Source organism: Pseudorasbora parva, chromosome 6 (genome assembly GCF_024679245.1).
Source record: "Pseudorasbora parva isolate DD20220531a chromosome 6, ASM2467924v1, whole genome shotgun sequence".
In the NCBI taxonomy this organism is placed as follows: domain Eukaryota; kingdom Metazoa; phylum Chordata; class Actinopteri; order Cypriniformes; family Gobionidae; genus Pseudorasbora; species Pseudorasbora parva.
The window spans coordinates 6319013-6341389 of record NC_090177.1 but is presented as its reverse complement, the minus strand read 5'-3'; positions in this window follow the sequence as shown (position 1 = coordinate 6341389).

Genomic DNA, 22377 nt, shown 5'->3' with positions numbered 1-22377 from the left:
GATACATTTCATTTCACGATTCTTTGATGAATATAAAGTTCAAAAGAACATTTTATTTTAAATAGAATCTATCGAACATTATAAATGTCTGTTCTGTCACTTTTGATCACTTTATTCCCTCCTCGCTGAATAAAAGCATCATCTTTTATTTGATCTGGAATGTAATCAGCGCTGATTGAGCTCATACGGAGATCTCTGACCTTTGATTGCAGACTTCAAAGAGCTGGCAAATCTCTAGAGGAGAAACGTGGGATTACTTGATCAGTTTTATCAGGCAAGTCTTTTTTAATTTCATTGACAAAACATCTGAGATATGAAAGTGATGTCATTCGTGATCTTATACACACCTGTAAATGAAGCAGTTTATCTTTTCCTGCACAACTAAAACATTGACTTGAAAAGCAGATTGAGTTTACACTGGAGCATGGTTTGCTGGCTGTCAGGAGGGAATAGTGCAGTCTCGGGGCTGGAGGTGTTTTTAAAGCCAGCAGTCTCGACTCTTGACAGCGTTCCGCCCTAATTACCGTGATTCCCTTCCCTCCTGATTCGCCCAGTAACGATGATAAATTGCCGCCCGCAGAACGAAACCACTTACCAAACATTATTTGATGAATTTGTTTCACCTCTTCCCAAACCTTAGGAGCGTTTCGCATTGATTCCCATCGTTCTGGCTCTTTAATTGAAGTGTATTTTTGCTGGATTTAGATGCAGCCGATGCATAAAATACACTTTCATATATATAAAAGTATTTTATGCATATTATTTATTTGCAATATATATATTATATATAGTATATACAGTTAAAGGAGCTGTATGTAAGTTTTTGACTGCACTAAAGCAAGTTTGCAGATATTGCAATATATATGCTCACATACTAGTTTTTCTGAAAAACTTCATCCAGTTATTCTACTTTGAAATGTACGCTCCGTGTCGGAATGTCTGTTTTTGTTTTGGTCTGCATGTTGCCAATTTACCCAATCTCGACACCCCAGGTTGCCAGTTGGTGGAAAACACCGTATTGCAGCCCTGGAAGCCAGCGAACAAACTGGGTCAGAGATGGCAGATTCTAAAAAGCCTCGGCATTTAAAGGGTTACTTCAGCGATTAGCATATGGCTTTGTATCAGTAGAAACCCTGGAGTATATTCAAATGATCGTGCTCCCCCCTCTTATATCCCCCTGAGACGAGAGATTTATGCATTTTATTTCTGGAAAAATTCCTCTCGTGACGCAAATTGACGATATTTGCATCATAGGAGGAATGTTTGCCCAGAGGCTAAAGACTACAGCCAGCAGAGGGAGCCATTTCCGCATGTTTTCAACTCGTGTATGGGGAATGGTGATCACACTTACAGCTCAGCTACAGGCATTAATTTAAACGGATGCTAAGCAATGTAAGTGTTTTAACTTCTCAAATTAATTTCTATGAAAGTTAAGCTTCCAAAGGCATGAACTTAAAACGCGTTGTGAATGTGGTCGCGATTACGTCAGCTCTCATCAGGAGAGCTCATCAACTCATTTATGACGTTAAATGTAATCTGACTCCTAATCTGAGTTAGTGCTGTGAGACTCACGCGGCAACTCGATCGTTATATTGAACACACACGTTCAGTATTTAATTGTACTTTCTGAACTCAGTCACAGTAATCCAGTAGCGGTGGCTTTGGGAATGGCCTCACAGGGCAGCAAAGCATTCTGGGAATTGTAGTCTTTCATCCCCATGAGACAAAAATACATTTTCTGTCTTTTCTCAGTCTACAAGGCACCAAATTCAAAAATAATTTCCCAGTTTAAATACAGATTCATCTTCCCACCGCTGAAGTACCCCTTTAACTAAAAATCTCTATGAATGGAAAAACATTAAAACACGGATAAATCAACTCCTCAACTTACAGTGTGTGTCTCCGGGCCCTCCATTGTCAATTACATTCGTTCCTGTTGCGTGTCCTTAAACTGGCAACCTGTGTGAGCCTCGAGAAAGGGGCGGGGCAAACTATATTTTGAATTTAGACTGCAGTACCCATTTCAACCACTCACTGTCATTCTTACAGCACCTTTAAAGGTGCACTATGTAGTATTTTTGCAGTAAAATATCTAAAAACCACTAGGCCGGTGTTATATATTTTGTTCAGTTGAGTTCTTACAATATCCCGAATGTTTCCAACTATTGAACAACTGAAAATTGCTATTTTAACTAAGGACCGGGACGTTTCAGCACAGCGTTTGAGGGAGACACCTGTCAATTGTGTCATATCTGCGCTACCCTCGGTTTCGGCTTTTACTTGGCAGGAGCGCTTTACTCTTAGCAGTGTGAACAAGTGAACGCACGGAGTAACGTCATACCATCATTTTCAACACACTTAAATGTATCTAATATGATAAACAGAGCTGCTTTACCTCATAATCATAACCGGAAGAGCGGATCAGTGCAGGTGCCCGGCGACTGTGTCCCGTCCCGTCATAATAAAAGTCCCGGTACTCGCGAGGCAGGTATTTCTTTAACAATCGCTCCAGCAGCTGTGCTCAGGTCCACAACACTCGGTCCTGCTCTGCTTTACACTACAGTAACGTTAATAACCACATGCATGAACGTGATTTCTGCCCGAGTCCTATTTTCCACCGGCTGTGATGTGAAGACCACATGTCCCAAGATGCTGCGCTCACACTTGGCGTCATCAAACTACGCCTTTGTTTTGAATAGGCGCCCTCTAGTGGACGGAAAGTTGCATAGTGCACCTTTAAATAAAATACAAACATACATTGTAACCAGTGTAACCAAAATATGCATATTTAGAGGAAAACAAATATGAAAATAAAATTATCTTGTGTTTATATTTACTTTGATTTTATCTAATAATGTATTTTTAAAAGACTTTAAAAAGACATTAATTCTGCTACCATCTTGTTTTTCTTTTGCATTAGTTTATTATATGACTTATAAAACCAGATTTATTCATTTATAAATTATATTATTTAAAATACTGAACATTCAATATAATTCAAAGTTTTTTTTGCCCTTTAAGACATTTATCTAGCTCTCACTTTTTCGTTTAACCTCCGTTTTCTCATCACTTTATCCCATCTAACTTTCTTTCTCTGCGTTTTTAAGTGTATCCTTTAGTCTCACACTCTCTCTCCATCTCATTGAGCGTCTCCATTAGTCTCTCTTTCTGTGTAAAAAGAGCTGAGAGCTTTGAGATTGCTCCAGACAGCCCTCGTCCTTCTACATTACCCGGCGCTGATGGTGGTAACGGGCCTTTCAGAGCGCTGCGACATTACACAGAGAGAGAGAGAGACAGAGAGGTTTGCTCATGCGTCTCAGGTCTCTGATTCAGATGCAGCGCCTCTCTCTGCTTTATTGAGGCGGCGTCTCAGGAGAATCAGTCCGGATCGTTTGAGAGAGTCTGCACACGGCCATTGATCAACAATTTATAAGCGATCGATCGCCGGGCTGCTGGGTCTGCTTAACTGCAGCATCACGGGGAGCTTCTGCGCTCTGAATTTGTCCAGCATTCACAATCAATCCCACAGGATCCGGCCGCTCTTCTGTTCTTTGGAGGGATCTCTGTATAAACAGTTTCTGAGAGAGCTTCAATCTCAAACGCTGGCCCTAAAACGTTCAATAAACCTTAAAACAATGACTGACATTTGAGAAAACTGTAGCGAATCAGAGTTCTTAACAGTTAATGCTTGGTTTATGAACAATCCTGGATGAATAAATCATGGGAGAAAGTGCATGTTACTTGTTGTGTGAATTTTTGTATCTGACCGATTTTGTTAACTTACAGTACAGATACCCAAATAAAGTACCTTAAAACACTTTGTCTGATTGTTCCCTATCCCCTATATAGTGCACTGTCTGATCGTTCCCTATTCCCTATATAGTGCACTGTCTGATCGTTCCCTATTCCCTATATAGTGCACTGTCTGATCGTTCCCTATCCCTTATATAGTGCACCGTCTGATTGTTCCCTATCCCCTATATAGTGCACTGTCTGATCGTTCCCTATCCCCTATATAGTGCACTGTCTGATCATTCTCTATCCCCTATATAGTGCACTGTCTGATCGTTCCCTATCCCCTATATAGTGCACTGTCTGATCATTCTCTATCCCCTATATAGTGCACTGTCTGATCGTTCCCTATCCCCTATATAGTGGACTGTCTGATCGTTCCCTATCCCCTATATAGTGCACTGTCTGATCATTCTCTATCCCCTATATAGTGCACTGTCTGATCGTTCTCTATCCCCTATATAGTGCACTGTCTGATCGTTCTCTATCCCCTATAAAGTGCACTGTCTGATCGTTCCCTATCCCCTATAGTGCACTGTCTGATCGTTCCCTATCCCCTATAGTGCACTGTCTGATCGTTCCCTATCCCCTATAGTGCACTGTCTGATCGTTCTCTATCCCCTATATAGTGCACTGTCTGATCGTTCCCTATCCCCTATAGTGCACTGTCTGATCGTTCCCTATCCCCTATATAGTGCACTGTCTGATCGTTCCCTATCCCCTATATAGTGCACTGTCTGATCGTTCCCTATCCCCTATATAGTGCACTGTCTGATCGTTCCCTATCCCCTATATAGTGCACTGTCTGATCGTTCCCTATCCCCTATAGTGCACTGTCTGATCGTTCCCTATCCCCTATAGTGCACTGTCTGATCGTTCCCTATCCCCTATATAGTGCACTGTCTGATCGTTCCCTATCCCCTATATAGTGCACTGTCTGATCGTTCTCTATCCCCTATATAGTGCACTGTCTGATCATTCTCTATCCCCTATATAGTGCACTGTCTGATCGTTCCCTATCCCCTATATAGTGCACTGTCTGATCATTCTCTATCCCCTATATAGTGCACTGTCTGATCGTTCCCTATCCCCTATATAGTGGACTGTCTGATCGTTCCCTATCCCCTATATAGTGCACTGTCTGATCATTCTCTATCCCCTATATAGTGCACTGTCTGATCGTTCTCTATCCCCTATATAGTGCACTGTCTGATCGTTCTCTATCCCCTATAAAGTGCACTGTCTGATCGTTCCCTATCCCCTATAGTGCACTGTCTGATCGTTCCCTATCCCCTATAGTGCACTGTCTGATCGTTCCCTATCCCCTATAGTGCACTGTCTGATCGTTCTCTATCCCCTATATAGTGCACTGTCTGATCGTTCCCTATCCCCTATAGTGCACTGTCTGATCGTTCCCTATCCCCTATATAGTGCACTGTCTGATCGTTCCCTATCCCCTATATAGTGCACTGTCTGATCGTTCCCTATCCCCTATATAGTGCACTGTCTGATCGTTCCCTATCCCCTATAGTGCACTGTCTGATCGTTCCCTATCCCCTATAGTGCACTGTCTGATCGTTCCCTATCCCCTATATAGTGCACTGTCTGATCGTTCCCTATCCCCTATATAGTGCACTGTCTGATCGTTCTCTATCCCCTATATAGTGCACTGTCTGACCATTCCCTATCCCCTATAGTGCACTGTCTGATCGTTCCCTATCCCCTATAGTGCACTGTCTGATCGTTCCCTATCCCCTATAGTGCACTGTCTGATCGTTCCCTATCCCCTATAGTGCACTGTCTGATCGTTCCCTATCCCCTATAGTGCACTGTCTGATCGTTCCCTATCCCCTATATAGTGGACTGTCTGATCGTTCCCTATCCCCTATATATTGCACTGTCTGATCATTCCCTATCCCCTATATAGTGCACTGTCTGATCATTTTCTATCCCCTATATAGTGCACTGTCTGATCATTTTCTATCCCCTATATAGTGCACAGTCTGATCGTTCTCTATCCCCTATATAGTGCACTGTCTGATCGTTCCCTATCCCCTATATAGTGCACTGTCTGATCGTTCTCTATCCCCTATATAGTGCACTGTCTGATCGTTCCCTATCCTCTATATAGTGCACTGTCTGATCAATCTCTATCCTCTATATAGTGCACTGTCTGATCGTTCCCTATCCCCTATATATTGCACTGTCTAATCGTTCCCTATCCCCTCTATAGTGCACTGTCTGATCGTTCCCTATCCCCTATATAGTGCACTGTCTGATCGTTCCCTATCCCCTATAGTGCCCTGTCTGATCGTTCCCTATCCCCTATATAGTGCACTGTCTAATCGTTCCCTATCCCCTATATAGTGCACTGTCTAATCGTTCCCTATCCCCTATATAGTGGACTGTCTGATCGTTCCCTAGCCCCTATATAGTGCACTGTCTAATCGTTCCCTATCCCCTATATAGTGGACTGTCTGATTGTTCCCTATCCCCTATATAGTGCACTGTCTGATCGTTCCCTATCCCCTATATAGTGCACTGTCTGATCGTTCCCTATCCCCTATATAGTGCACTGTCTGATCGTTCCCTATCCCCTATATAGTGCACTGTCTGATCATTCCCTATCCCCTATAGTGCACTGTCTGATCGTTCTCTATCCCCTATATAGTGCACTGTCTGATCGTTCCCTATCCCCTATATAGTGCACCGTCTGATCGTTCTCTATCCCCTATATAGTGCACTGTCTGATCGTTCCCTATCCCCTATATAGTGCACCGTCTGATCGTTCTCTATCCCCTATATAGTGCATTGTCTGATCGTTCCCTATCCCCTATATAGTGCACTGTCTGATCGTTCCCTATCCCCTATATAGTGCACCGTCTGATCGTTCCCTATCCCCTATATAGTGGACTGTCTGATCGTTCCCTATCCCCTATATAGTGCACTATCTGATCGTTCCCTATCCCCTATATAGTGCACCGTCTGATCGTTCCCTATCCCCTATATAGTGCACTGTCTGTATAGTGCAAGGCCTGTTTTGGAGTACCTTTGATTAAACTCAGTGTTGAACTTGATTCATCTGTCTTCGCCTGTCTGCAAGCACACTGTGACGCTCAAATTGCACGTCTCTGTTTAAAAATAGCATTGGAAAGAATGTTTTACTGAAATGTAATGAGAAAAAGATATTATACTTTAAATATGTAGTGATTTAGAACATTCTAATACATACTAATTGGATTTAATCTGACGACCCTTGAATGTGGTTGAATCATGATATTGTCATATTTCTGGTATGGCTAAGAGGAAAAAAAGGGCCTGATTTCATGCTTGGGTCCTTAATCTTAAAAAGATATGTATTGTGTGCAGTCCACTCGGGCAGCCAATAAACACACCAGCACTGGTGCATGAAAATATATACCCACAAACCAAAAAATGAATGCTTGAACACAATGAACACATCTGAGCTGGCTGGGGAAAAAATGAAATGAGTTCAGAGAATTGATATAGTACTTGGTCATGACAAGCATGACAGTGCGTTTTGTTTTTATATTTTTATACTTAGACCCGAGGCGAGAGCACAATAACTGTGATCATCTGTGTGTTTCACGCAGTCTCAGGATTACTTGATTCAAACATGACAGAAATACTCAAATTTAATAAAGCGTTACTGGAGAAATGCAGACATGACATTGAGCAATGCGCACTGGGTGAAATTTATATGCATTGACAAATGAGATTTAAAAAACATGATTCTTTTGAGAATATATTATCTTTCATGCAGTGTGTAATAAAGCTGTTTGTGAATGTAACCTTAACCATAACAATGTAACAAATTTGTAAAATGCCGGCCTATGATCTTTATTGGCTAGACCAATCACAGCAGACTGGGCTATCTGACCAATCAGAGCAGAGTAGACCAATCACAACAGACTGAGCCATCTGACCAATCAGAGCAGAGTAGACCAATCACAGCAGACTGAGCCATCTGACCAATCAGAGCAGAGTAGACCAATCACAGCAGACTGGGCCATCTGACCAATCAGAGCAGAGTAGACCAATCACAACAGACTGAGCCATCTGACCAATCAGAGCAGAGTAGATCAATCACAACAGACTGGGCCATCTGACCAATCAGAGCAGAGTAGACCAATCACAACAGACTGCGCCATCTGACCAATCAGAGCAGAGTAGATCAATCACAACAGACTGGGCCATCTGACCAATCAGAGCAGAGTAGACCAATCACAGCAGACTGAGCCATCTGACCAATCAGAGCAGAGTAGACCAATCACAGCAGACTGGGCCATCTGACCAATCAGAGCAGAGTAGACCAATCACAACAGACTGAGCCATCTGACCAATCAGAGCAGAGTAGATCAATCACAACAGACTGCGCCATCTGACCAATCAGAGCAGAGTAGATCAATCACAACAGACTGCGCCATCTGACCAATCAGAGCAGAGTAGACCAATCACAACAGACTGGGCCATCTGACCAATCAGAGCAGAGTAGACCAATCACAACAGACTGAGCCATCTGACCAATCAGAGCAGAGTAGACCAATCACAACAGACTGAGCCATCTGACCAATCAGAGCAGAGTAGACCAATCACAACAGACTGGGCCATCTGACCAATCAGAGCAGAATAGACCAATCACAACAGACTGGGCCATCTGACCAATCAGAGCAGAGTAGACCAATCACAACAGACTGAGCCATCTGACCAATCAGAGCAGAGTAGATCAATCACAACAGACTGGGCCATCTGACCAATCAGAGCAGAGTAGATCAATCACAACAGACTGCGCCATCTGACCAATCAGAGCAGAGTAGACCAATCACAACAGACTGGGCCATCTGACCAATCAGAGCAGAGTAGACCAATCACAACAGACTGGGCCATATGACCAATCAGAGCAGAGTAGACCAATCACAACAGACTGCGCCATCTGACCAATCAGAGCAGAGTAGACCAATCACAACAGACTGGGCCATCTGACCAATCAGAGCAGAGTAGACCAATCACAACAGACTGGGCCATCTGACCAATCAGAGCAGAGTAGACCAATCACAACAGACTGAGCCATCTGACCAATCAGAGCAGAGTAGACCAATCACAACAGACTGGGCCATCTGACCAATCAGAGCAGAATAGACCAATCACAACAGACTGGGCCATCTGACCAATCAGAGCAGAGTAGACCAATCACAGCAGACTGGGCCATCTGACCAATCAGAGCAGAGTAGACCAATTACAACAGACTGCGCCATCTGACCAATCAGAGCAGAGTAGACCAATCACAGCAGACTGAGCCATCTGACCAATCAGAGCAGAGTAGACCAATCACAACAGACTGGGCCATCTGACCAATCAGAGCAGAGTAGACCAATCACAGCAGACTGGGCCATCTGACCAATCAGAGCAGAGTAGACCAATCACAGCAGACTGAGCCATCTGACCAATCAGAGCAGAGTAGATCAATCACAACAGACTGGGCCATCTGACCAATCAGAGCAGAGTAGATCAATCACAGCAGACTGGGCCATCTGACCAATCAGAGCAGAGTAGACCAATCACAGCAGACTGAGCCATCTGACCAATCAGAGCAGAATAGACCAATCACAACAGACTGGGCCATCTGACCAATCAGAGCAGAGTAGACCAATCACAGCAGACTGGGCCATCTGACCAATCAGAGCAGAGTAGACCAATCACAGCAGACTGAGCCATCTGACCAATCAGAGCAGAGTAGATCAATCACAACAGACTGGGCCATCTGACCAATCAGAGCAGAGTAGATCAATCACAACAGACTGCGCCATCTGACCAATCAGAGCAGAGTAGATCAATCACAACAGACTGAGCCATCTGACCAATCAGAGCAGAGTAGACCAATCACAACAGACTGAGCCATCTGACCAATCAGAGCAGAGTAGACCAATCACAGCAGACTGGGCCATCTGACCAATCAGAGCAGAGTAGATCAATCACAACAGACTGCGCCATCTGACCAATCAGAGCAGAGTAGATCAATCACAACAGACTGCGCCATCTGACCAATCAGAGCAGAGTAGACCAATCACAACAGACTGGGCCATCTGACCAATCAGAGCAGAGTAGACCAATCACAACAGACTGGGCCATCTGACCAATCAGAGCAGAGTAGACCAATCACAACAGACTGCGCCATCTGACCAATCAGAGCAGAGTAGACCAATCACAACAGACTGAGCCATCTGACCAATCAGAGCAGAGTAGATCAATCACAACAGACTGGGCCATCTGACCAATCAGAGCAGAGTAGATCAATCACAACAGACTGCGCCATCTGACCAATCAGAGCAGAGTAGACCAATCACAACAGACTGGGCCATCTGACCAATCAGAGCAGAGTAGACCAATCACAACAGACTGGGCCATCTGACCAATCAGAGCAGAGTAGATCAATCACAACAGACTGCGCCATCTGACCAATCAGAGCAGAGTAGACCAATCACAACAGACTGGGCCATCTGACCAATCAGAGCAGAGGAAAGGCGGGGTTTAGAGAGACTGAATGAGCAGATGTGTATATTATGAAAGTGTTTTTGACCTTGGATGCACGACTCCTAAACAAAACCAGGAAACTTTAAAATAGCATAATGGGTCACTTTAATAAACCAATCGGCCCACACTGACAGTGTCGAGCTGTGATTCAATCCTTCTCTTGACGGACATCTTGTTCCTATTTTTGCATCCTCCTACTTTGACTGTAGAAATGTCCTCAAAAACAGACTTACTGGACTTAATGATCAGGTTTAAGAAAAGACACAAGAACACAAACCTCACAATATGAGAGCTCAAACATGCATGAAACTTTAGCTGTAGTTTGGAGAGAAAATATGCAAAGGTGAAGGTGAATAAATATTTCACTGTGATGGAGTGAAGAAAATACTGAAGAAGCCTTTGTCAAACCGAGCAAGAGCTGTAAAGCTGAGAAAGAGAGAGAGATCAGAGGTGAGTCTGAGCGCAAATGAAACGCCTGCCTAAAAATAGGACGCAGAAATGTCAGCTGGAAATCAAGCGCAAGTGAAAGCTACGTCTCACAGACGAACGAGTGACGGTGAGAAAACACCAATCACGGTCCTTTCCAAAAATGCATACCATTAAAGGGTTAGTTCACCAAAAATGAAAATGATTTCATTAATTACTCCCCCTCATGTTGTTGGACACCCGTAAGACCTTCGTTCATCTTCAGAACACAAATGAAGATATTTTAGCTGAAAGCTGAGAAAGGCTTCAGAAAGGCCTCCATTGGCATTCAGTACCGTATTTTCCGCACTATAAGCCGCACTTAAAAGCCTTTAATTTTCTCAAAAAACCACAGTCTGTCAAAATGTTTCAGTATGAAAAACCAATAAAAACGATTTAATAATAATAAAATGTTTCAGTACGACTGGTAAACTACAAAGCCGCACCGCGTCTCTACACTCACTATTTGAATGAAGGCAACAGCACTAGTACGGGGCATGATCATCGATGAATTTCGAGGCGGTCCTTCTTGGTGCTTTCGTTTTACGAAAAGACGTAATCTCTCCATACGCAAACGAACTACCGTCTCGCAGCTGTAAGGCTGGAAAAAGCTAGTAGATGCCGAAATGTCTAATCGCTCTGAGAAAACAAAGGAAATTAGCATCTGAACTTATTCATACAGTTAGAGTCTCTGTCCGAGACGACATCACACTGAGTGAACCATCTATGAATGACTCTAATTTACATGCCTTTCCTTTCACATGAAACTTCCCCCAAACTACTGCTCCCACAAACTTGAGATCACCTGAAATGCACCAGAAATCTCTTTGTTACAATGTCAATCCTCACGATACAGTATTATATGTGTTTGATATCATTTGAAATGTCTCAGTGCGACTGGTACAAATATCTCAACTCCACAGAAGTACACTAGAACATCATAAACATTTAAAGAGTTTAAAGATATCTTTCCTTGGTGTATGGTGGGTGTGGCTTTCAGCCATTTGGCCTCTCTTCTAATCAAGTCTATAGAACTTGATCAATGCAAATTCCTATTGTGATGGGCATGTATCTGGTTCTGGGTATTTAAGGAAATGTTGCAAAGAGCTCAGGGCTCGATACTGTACTCAGGTCAGCCCGTAATGCTGGACGTTTTAACCCATGCAGCATTATGTAACCTTGATAAGTCAGGTATACATCTCATTCTTTACTTTAGAGTATTTGATGTGAAGTATACCTTTGAATTGATTATGTAATTGGCGTTATACATTTACCTTAATTCTGATTCTTAATAAATTTATTGTTACACTTTGATTGATTCTTTCTGACTTGCTCTGGAATTATTCAGGTTACGAACGGACATAATTACAACAAAGGGTTAAACGGAATAATTAAATGTGTACTTAAACTATTAAAAATGAATGACCAAATAACCAATTGGCATTCTAACCTAAATTCTAAATTATAATTAAATGGAGTCAGATAACGAGGAATTGGAATAAAATCCCCCTTTTCCCCGCTGAAAAGACGACCGCGCAGCGACCTTCACCCGCCGATCGTTGGCCTCCATTGGGACGATTTGGGCGGCCTTACACAGCAACTGCCAAAAGATTACCAAGGCTGGGAGATATTGTTAATATGCACATCAACGTTTGAACAACGTTACCATGGGAGTGAATGAAACGCTTAATAAGGTTTGACTTAATAAAGTTTGAGCCCTATTCGCATTAGTATTATCTGGGATTTCTGTGATTTAGAAATTTCTCCCCCACCTCTGAGTTTTGCGTGGCAGTGGCACATTCGCACGTGATAAGCAAACCCTGTGATTTTACTCACATTTACTGACTTCTCCTGGATATGATGTCAGGACTTGTAAATGTTTTTTCGTTATAGCTGTATGAAATCATAAACAGTCATATCGATATTGTTTTAATAGTTTTATAGTAATACAAATGATTTCATTCAGTTAGAGAACACGCTACAATTAAAAACTGAACTGAGCTCAGACCAGCGGCAGGAGTCAGATTTCATAAGTTGACAATATACGGCGGAAGATTGAGTTTCAAAGCTAAATGTAAAAGCGCCCATTTATGCGAGCTTGTCATTGTACTGTTCTATTGTTATGTTTTTTATTAAGAATAGTATTGATGTTAATATTAAACACACCATTCAAGCAATTTGCTCCCAAATTGGTACCGGATTATACTTTCACAAATTAGTGAAAGTATAATCCGTGCGGGAATTCATAACGGTGCGCATATAGTGCGGAATAGTGCGGAAAATACGGTACATTCCCACTGACCCACTCACAAGACCCATAAAGGCACTAAACACATCGATACAAAGTCCATCTCACTACAGTGGCTGTACAATAATGTTACAATGCGACGAGAATAGTTATTGTGCGCAAAAAAATCTAAATAACGACTTTATCCACATTGGATTATTTTTCAAAATAAGAAATTTTCTCCCACAGTCAGCATTTGTCATCTTATATAAAACCTTGTTTGAGTCCCATATAAACTATTGCAACATCATATGGTGTAACACTTTTACTAGTTACCTGAAAAAAATAGTCTTTACAGAAAAAAATTATACGGGTATTAACGTGGTCTGAGCAAAATACCCCTTCGCGTCTCGTTTCATCGCCTTGGTCTATTAAGACTTACTGAATACAATACTTTCATAATGCCTGTATTATATTCCAGGTCGTTCATAAGTTAAATTATAGGTTGTGTGAACTTGTCCCAATCAGCCGACCCCAGCATACATATCACACAAGGGTAAAACCTTTAATTACTGGTAAAATACGACAATTGAAATGTACGAGCCTGAGTGTTGTCTGTAGAGGTCCACAGATTTGGAACAAGCTTGAGGAAAACATTAAATTGTTGCATTCTGTCTCCATTTTCAAGAAAAACCTTAAAGGGGTACTTCAGCGGTGGGAAGATGAATCTGTATTTAAACTGGGTCATTAATGCAGTAGAAATGTGAAATTATTTTTGAATTTGGTGCCTTGTAGACTGAGAAAAGACAGAAAATGTATTTTTGTCTCATGGGGATGAAAGACTACAATTCCCAGAATGCTTCGCTGCCCTGTAAGGCCATTTCCAAAGCCACCGCTATTGGATTACTGTGTTTGATAACAGACACTACAATTAAATACTGAACGTGTCTGTTCAATATAACGATCGAGTCGTCGCGTGAGTCTCACAGCACTAACTCAGATTAGGAGTCAGATTACATTTAACGTCATAAATGAGCCGATGAGCTCTCCTGATGAGAGCTGAGGAAATTGCGACCACATTCACAACGCGTGTTCAGTCTGGCGCGTTTTCAGTTCATGCCTTTGGAAGCTTAACTTTTATAGACACTTTTTTATAACACTTACTTTGCTTATGTAACGGAGGCCAGCTGGTAGAAGTTGCTGTGTGAGTAAACCTCACTCCTCTGACCTCAAGAGATGCTCTAGCGACTGGCGCTAGGGGTTGCAGCCTTTAGCCTCCTTGTTAGAGCGTCCGACTCTCATGCCGGCGGACCCGGGTTCGAGTCCCGGTCCGAGCAGTAGGGGTTACACTTAGCATCCGTTTAAATGAATGCCTACAGCTCCCCGTGCCAAATGCTGTGAGTGTGATCTCCATCCCCCATGTGCGGGTGTAAAACATGCGGAAATGGCTCCCTCTGCTGGCTGTAGTCTTTAGCCTTTGGCCAAACATTCCAAAGATGATGCAAATATCATCAATTTGCGTCACGGGAGGAATTTTTCCAGAAATAAAATGCATAAATCTCTCGTCTCTGGGGGATGTGAGGGGGGAAAGCACAATCTTTTGAATATACTCCAGGGTTTCTACTGATACAAAGCCATATGCTAATCGCTGAAGTAACCCTTTAAGGAAAAACTGCTTTTAACATATACTTTTTGATAATTTTGAAAGTATTACATTTGTGCTGGGATCGTCTGTTTGTCGTGTGTTTGCTGTAGTGTTTGTCTTGTTGTATTTATATTTATTTGTGTTTATGGATTGAGTTTCTGTTCTTGTATGTTATATGTTGTATGGTGTTATTGGGCCCCCTCCTAAAAGCTTTCAGTAGCTTCTTTGGGGTTTCCCATTTTTACACACAATAACCTTTCTGTAATTATTGTTAAATTTGTCTTTAAAATGATAAAGTGTGTGAAATAAATTCTTCAAATCAAATCAAATCCACCAAGTTATTGACGTGAACTCGATGCATGCGCGAGAATATGACGCAGATCGGTGTGATGACGACATGAGTGTGAGTAATTAATTAAATTAATCTTCATTTTTGGGTGAACTAACCCTTAAACACATTTATTTACACTTCAATTCAATTCAGTACTGTCATGGGAAAATCTGGTTATGGACCCTTATTACAGACTGTGATGACGCGTTTAAACTAGGGCTGCGCAATTATTCGAATTTATCGAAATATCGCGAATGTACATATCGCAATATGCATATCGCAACGGCTCGCAATATTTGAATGATTTTAATGGGCTACTTCCACATTATGAAAATGTGTACGTTTTAGGTCGACGCATAGCAGAGAATAAATAGACAGGACAAACAACTGTGACTTATGACATGCTTTACGTTAAAAAGAGTTATTAAGTCAGGGTATATACAGCAATCCTTAAGTTAAATTTACTACTTTTTAATACCTTTTTTACTACCTTCAGAATTTTTTTTAAAACCATCACGACACTGAATTGCAAGTGTTAATCAGCGACCTTTCTATTATTCACACAGATTTTGACATATATAACAAACAAAAAAGAATAGATTTAGAATCGACACCAGGAGGAAATCTGTTATAAGTTATCATTCAGACACAGTAAAATACATCTCAACATTCACAAAGGTTGGTGAAGGAGAAGCATTACTGCACACACATTTGATTTCAATTAATAATTGGTAATTCAGCAATTAAATTATTTAGTGTTTTTTTCCCAACAACAAAACCTAAGCCAAATATTACATTTCTATAACTGTGATAAGTTGTTGAATTAAACAAAATACTAAAAACTAGTCAATCGATTAAAAACTTTAACTAGATTAATCACACATTTTTTCTGTGATTAATCGCAATAAAAAAAAAGTTTTTGTACGTTTTTAATATAATAATTTCACAGTTAATCAAATTAATGTAGAAACAACATAAAGACAATATATTTTAAATACTTGTTTAAATGGCATCTTTTTATGAATGAAGGCCAGTATTACTGATATCAATACAGTTACTGATTTTTTTTTTTACATTCATTATTAGGCTTCAAAAATATAAACTTAAAACAATGCTAACATAAATCCAGAATAAATGTCATGTTTATTCCTGCCCTTCCTGTCTGAACAGTTAGGAAATATACAGAAATTTAATACAGTTATCAAAGTTATATGTAATCTGCACTGCATAAACTATAAATTAAATAGTTAATCCTTATTAAAGCTACAAAAGTTATTTAGTCAAGAGCAGCGAGTCATTTTCTCTGTTCCCTTTGTTCTTTAACTTTACTGACAGGAAGCTTTATTGGCTGCTGTCCCTTTCAGACAGACACGCGGATCTCACTGTTTATACGGTCTATGTATCGCGCCACATTCTCTCACAACTCTTTGTTCATTTTAGACTATATATATACATCGTTTAAGATTGCTCTTATGAGGATAGTCGTTGAAGATATGCCTTGAAGCAAGTCTAAAATAAAACGTAAGCCAGCCACTTCTGTTGAGCGCGCTGTGCTCTGAGAGGATGCCGAACGACCACTGAATATGACGTCAGCATCAAACATACGTTGAGACGGAGACGAAAGATCTTTGATAATGTGCCCAGATATGCTAAAGCCCATATTTAAACGAACTAACGCGAACGCAGATAGAATTTCAATATAATAGGACACCTGATAGTCTGAAAAAATAATACCTAATTTGGAAAGAAATAATACCTCTGAGGCCAAATTTAACACTTTTAATGGCCTTAAATTTGACAATTTTGATTTATCACTTTTTAATACTTTTTAAAACCCCGCGGACACCCTGTAAGTGCAATAACCTGCGAAAAACAACGAAGTATCGCGCTGTCTGCTGTCTCACACACACACACACACACACACACACCGAAACATGTAGTGATCGACCGATATATCGGATTCCCGATATTTTTGGGAATATACAAAACCGATACCCGATTATGGGAAAATGCTTAAATATCAGGTATCGGTTTTGTAATATCGGATTTTCCGATAAATGGCGGCATCTTGTGGACGTTTTGAGAATTGCATACAAGCGCACCATTAAAGGACTGCGTCTGAAAAGAGATTATCAACAGCTGTGTTCAGAGGTAAAATAACCTGCATCCCTTAATTAATCAACTATAACATAACAGTTATGCAAAATTGAGATAACCTCAAATAAGATGTTGATATGTATAGGTAGTTTAAACTTGGCGCTAGAGACGAACTCACTGACGGAGTCAATCAGGTAATCCGTCATCATGTCACAATAAAAATGCAACTTCACGTGAATGAAATAAAACAGCCATGAATGAGAGCATGTTGGAAATAAAAGCGCCAAACTTATTTCCCTCTTTGTGTTTATTCTCAGTCGCATTCAGCCGTTCTCTCACCGAGTTGTTGCCCTAGCATATAGGCTAGATCACCATGTAAACAAGACCGACTTGTTTAAAACTCCTTAAATTATATTAACGTCTGCTATATAACATTTATATAATAAACATCTAATTAATTACAGCTCCGTGAAAATTAATTATTACGCCACGAATGAGAGCATGTTAGAAATAAAAGCACCAAACTCTTTCTCTCTCTGTGTTTATGCTCAGTCACGTTCAGCCGTACTCTCACCGAGTTGTTGTTCCAGCATAGGCTAGTCACATGTAAACAAGACCGACTCTTTTAAAACTCCTTAAATTATATTAACGTCTGCTATATGACATTTAACATTACATAACAATCCGTTGTTTTATAATAAACATCGAATTAATTACAGCTCCGTGAAAATGAATTATTAAGCCGATCTCCGCGAGACGAGTGTTAAACGCAGAGATGAAAACAGCGCTGTCATCAGGATAATTCAGAGACTGACACAAACATTCATTTTGATACCTTACTAGATGAGATTGACATAAACAAACCTGCGAATACATCAGCTTTTACAATGTTTGCATAATCCAGAGAATATTCACTCTTTAGTCTATTAAACACATAAACCTTTTAAAACTGTAGTTTAAAATGAATGCTTATATTTATGCTCATAGTTATGGGGATTTGATAGACTCGACTCTCATTTATATTCTCCATTTAAAAACATTAGACTTTATAAATGTATTTTGCCTGTTGTTAATATGGCTGTATTTATAAATAAAAAGGTAAAACAGCATTAATGTTAATAAGACTTTGCACTGTATTTAAAAAAAAACCAATTTGACTATTTATTGATGTAGATGTCTTTTGTTCTGTATGTAAGGGAGTAAAACTGCAAGAATTACAGTGTTTAAAAAGCTCAGTTCAGTGCTATTGCTGTAATTGTAAAAGACAGAAATAATACAATAAGTAAATATCGGTTCTATATCGGTTATCGGCACAAAAACGTGCAAATAATCGGTATCGGTAATAAAAAATCAATATCGGTCGATCACTAGAAACATGCACACAAGCCGCATCTCAGAAAGCGTGTGATCCCTTCAGTTCTGTTTCGTGTCTTGTTACACACTTAAACTGTCAAATACTCACACAGTTATGTAAACAAGTATTCATGTAAACACAGTCGGTTATGCTTTAAGTGATTGATATCAGTTCAGGAAAGAAGCCAAATGTGTGTCAATAGGATCAGTGCATTAGCTCTATTTGTGACATAAATGTTTGCTAAAACACTGCTGGTCACTTTCAGAAGTTGTAGCAATTCATAAATGGTATTACTCTCAGTTTTAGAAATATTTTTGAAATATAATTTTAAATCGATTTTACACCCTAATAGCAATATCGTATCGAATATCGCATTATTTAACAAGGTATTGTATGTCGCATTTTTCTCCAATATCGCGCAGCCCTAGTTTAAAGTCATCAGTATCGTAAATTCTGCAGCGTTTTTTCTATTTTCATTTTTAAAACATTGTACATGTATAACACTAGTAGTTTGTATTATATTACTTTTGCATCTGATTACAAAAAACAACTTACAGCTGGTCTGAGGGTGATGGCAAAAAATAACATCTCTCTCTTTTCGCTGCTGTTATAAATCTCACTCTATTTTTCCCCTCTTTATGAAAGTTGTGAAATCACTATTGCTACGTTTTTCTTTTTCTTTTTGAGAAAATGTGGACACAAAAAATATATATATAATGTATTCTCTCATTCACCGCCATAAAGATTAGCCCAACTATGACGACTTCCGCTCCGAGTAACCCGGAAATGTGCTAAGGCTCTTTTATACAAATATATGAAACTGAAATATTCAAACATGGATATATTTGGGGATTAAAAATAAAATAATAAAACATTTTATTAAAATATTTTAAATTATATTAGTTTACTTATATTAATTGTATATTTTAAACTTATGTATATATTTAAATTGGCAAAAATAAATAATTCAATAATAATAATTTAAAATTATAAAACAAATTATCCCTTTTTGTTTTTTTATAATGATGACTGAATTTTATAAATAAGCAAAAAAATACAATAAATAAACATTTTAATTATAATGATTTCAATTAATATAACAAATAATGCCTTTTAGTTTTTTTCATGATGGCAGACTGATTTAAATAATTAAATTATACTTACATTAGCAAAACAAAAAAAATAATCTATTTAAATTATATTTAAATTTGCAAGAAACAAAATAAATAATAATTTTAATTAATTCAACAAATTATATTTTAATAGCTGAGTGAATTATATAAATTAGCAAACAATAAATAACTAAACATTTAAATGATAATGATTTAAATTAATATAAAAAATATAATTGTAGTTTTTTTCATAATGGCTTACTAAATTATATAAATAAGCAAAAAAAAGTATCTAATTAATATAATTAAATTAATATAACAAATGATACCTTTGGGGGAGGGGGTTCATAATGGCGGACTGATTTAAATGATCAAAATAGACTTATATTAGCAAGAAGAAAAAATAATTAAACATTTTAATAATTATAATTTAAATTAATATAAACTTTTTTTTATAATGGCTGACTGAATTAAATGAATAAATTAAAATCATAATAGCAAAAATTAAATAAAATGATAAAAACTTTTTTAATGATTAACAAAATACAAATACAATTTTATTAATTCAAACTGTTATAAAAATGTTTCCTTTGAGGCCTTTTTTCACAATGGCAGGATGACTTACTAAACGAACACCATGAAAGCATCACGAACGTATTGCAAAAGTCTGTTTCTTTCCAAAATGCATAATTTTTCATGCCCTTTACATGCATAGAGAGGATATCATGAGCCTGACAGAAGAAACTGATGAACAGAGAGAAGATCTGCATCATTGAGGCACTGCATCCTCTTTAAAAACACACACCGCCGTTCATTTACACATAATCACGAAGGAAGACCTCCAGAGATGTGTTGTGCATCCTAACGGCCGGTCATAAAGCTGGAGACTTCAGCTGACACACCACACGCCGAGCTCTGCCCTTTATAATGTTCATCCGGACGCTATTTCAGGACCAGGTGTTGAGGTGTTTTTAACACGGTCTGATTGGACTCAGAGTTTCTCCTGAGCAGGAACACACAGAGATGCGGCTGGGCTGGATTTTCACGACCACACACTGATTTAATCAACAAACCCAGCGAGAGCTTCGGGATAATCAATGCTGGAGCGTCTCAACTCCTCATCTGTGTGTTACTCCATGTGCTGAATAACCACAGTTTATACCGACTCATGCACGAAACACTAAACACACGATTCATCCAAGACAACACTAAAGCACAATTGTCCAAATGTGACTTCAATGCATGTTCCTGGTCTTACTATGAAAGATTCATCCATGCACATTAATCTAAAGCAAGACATTTCTTTTCAACAAATAGAGTGGGTAAAACCGATACTTTTAAAACGGTACCAGTGCCTAAACAATGAATTAAATAATTAGATTTAGAAGGTAATGCAAAAACTGCCTTATGTGAAGTTTACATGTTTGCATTCAATTTGAGTGTTAATTATTATATCAAAAAATAAATAGCAACTGAATATAGTTCAGTTTACAGCATTAGCAGAGAATCATTTTTGAATCTTTAACTCTTTCCCTGCCAGTGTTTTTTTTTTAAGTTGCCAGTCATCATTTTATAAAAATTTAAATGAGCACATAGAATATTTTGTTTTATGAATATCTGAGCATGCAATAAATCAAAATAAAGAGCTGACCCTCTTCTTTTATACAAAAAACTGGTTTAATCTTAGCCTAGAAATCTAGACGCACCCTAGCGGAAGCAAATCTGATCTGCCGCGAGTGTCGTCTAGCAACTCTCAATACACTTCTGAGCTGTAAACGGCAACTCTGGTCAGGCCAATCACATCGTGTATAGAGTCGGTGGGCGGGGCCATAATGAGGACGGCCGAGTTGCGTTTGCGTGCTTCTAGTAAACACAGAAACTGGCGAACGGCGGTCTTTCGAATCAGCTTTGACCGCGACTCTGGAAGACTTGGAGTTAAGCTTTTCTACAACCAACCAGAGCAACGAAGGTGAAGCAGAGCTCGTTGACAGATTAAACATTCGCCGTATCCGGTTGGCTAAACTCCGAACACATCTTCCCTTTTTAAGAATGACTTCAGTGCCGTTCTTTGTTTTTTTCTCAGAGAAAAGCTTAACTCCAAGTCTTCCAGAGTCGCAGTCAAAGCTGATTCGAAAGACAGCCGTTCGCCAGTTTCTGTGTTTACTAGAAGCACGCAAACGCAACTCGGCCGTCGTCATTATGGCCCCGCCCACCGACTCTATACACGATGTGATTGGCCTGACCAGAGTTTGGCGTTTACAGCTCAGAAGTGTATTTAGAGTTGCTAGACAACACTCGCGGCAGATTAGATTTGCTGCCCGCTAGGGTGCGTCTAGATTTCTAGGCTAGAGGAAATCATGTTTTTGTGAAAGACTGACTCCAGATCAGATTCAGAGATGATCGAACACAGATGGAGTAGATCGAGTCCATCAACACCTCTAATGCTTCAGTCATGTAGCTCGTCCTGGGTCCACACCTCATTCACTAACATTAGATCATTTTGATTTATATGATGTTTAATGTTGATGATCACTAGGGATGTCCCGATCTGATTAGGTGAGTGATCATTGAGTTCTCTTTCAAGTCTTGTGCTTGAACGGACAAACTCACACAAGAAGTATGTCAACATGTCCATCTTGATGAGTATCCAAGCAGACAAAGTCTGAATATGCCTTAAGAGGAAAAAGAATTTGGAAAAAATCCAAGTCCAGGCACTCAAAAGGATGCAAAAGTGAAAAAAGCCTTTATTGGTAGGGCTAAAACACCAACGCGTATCGGCCCATTGAATATGCCTTAAGAGGA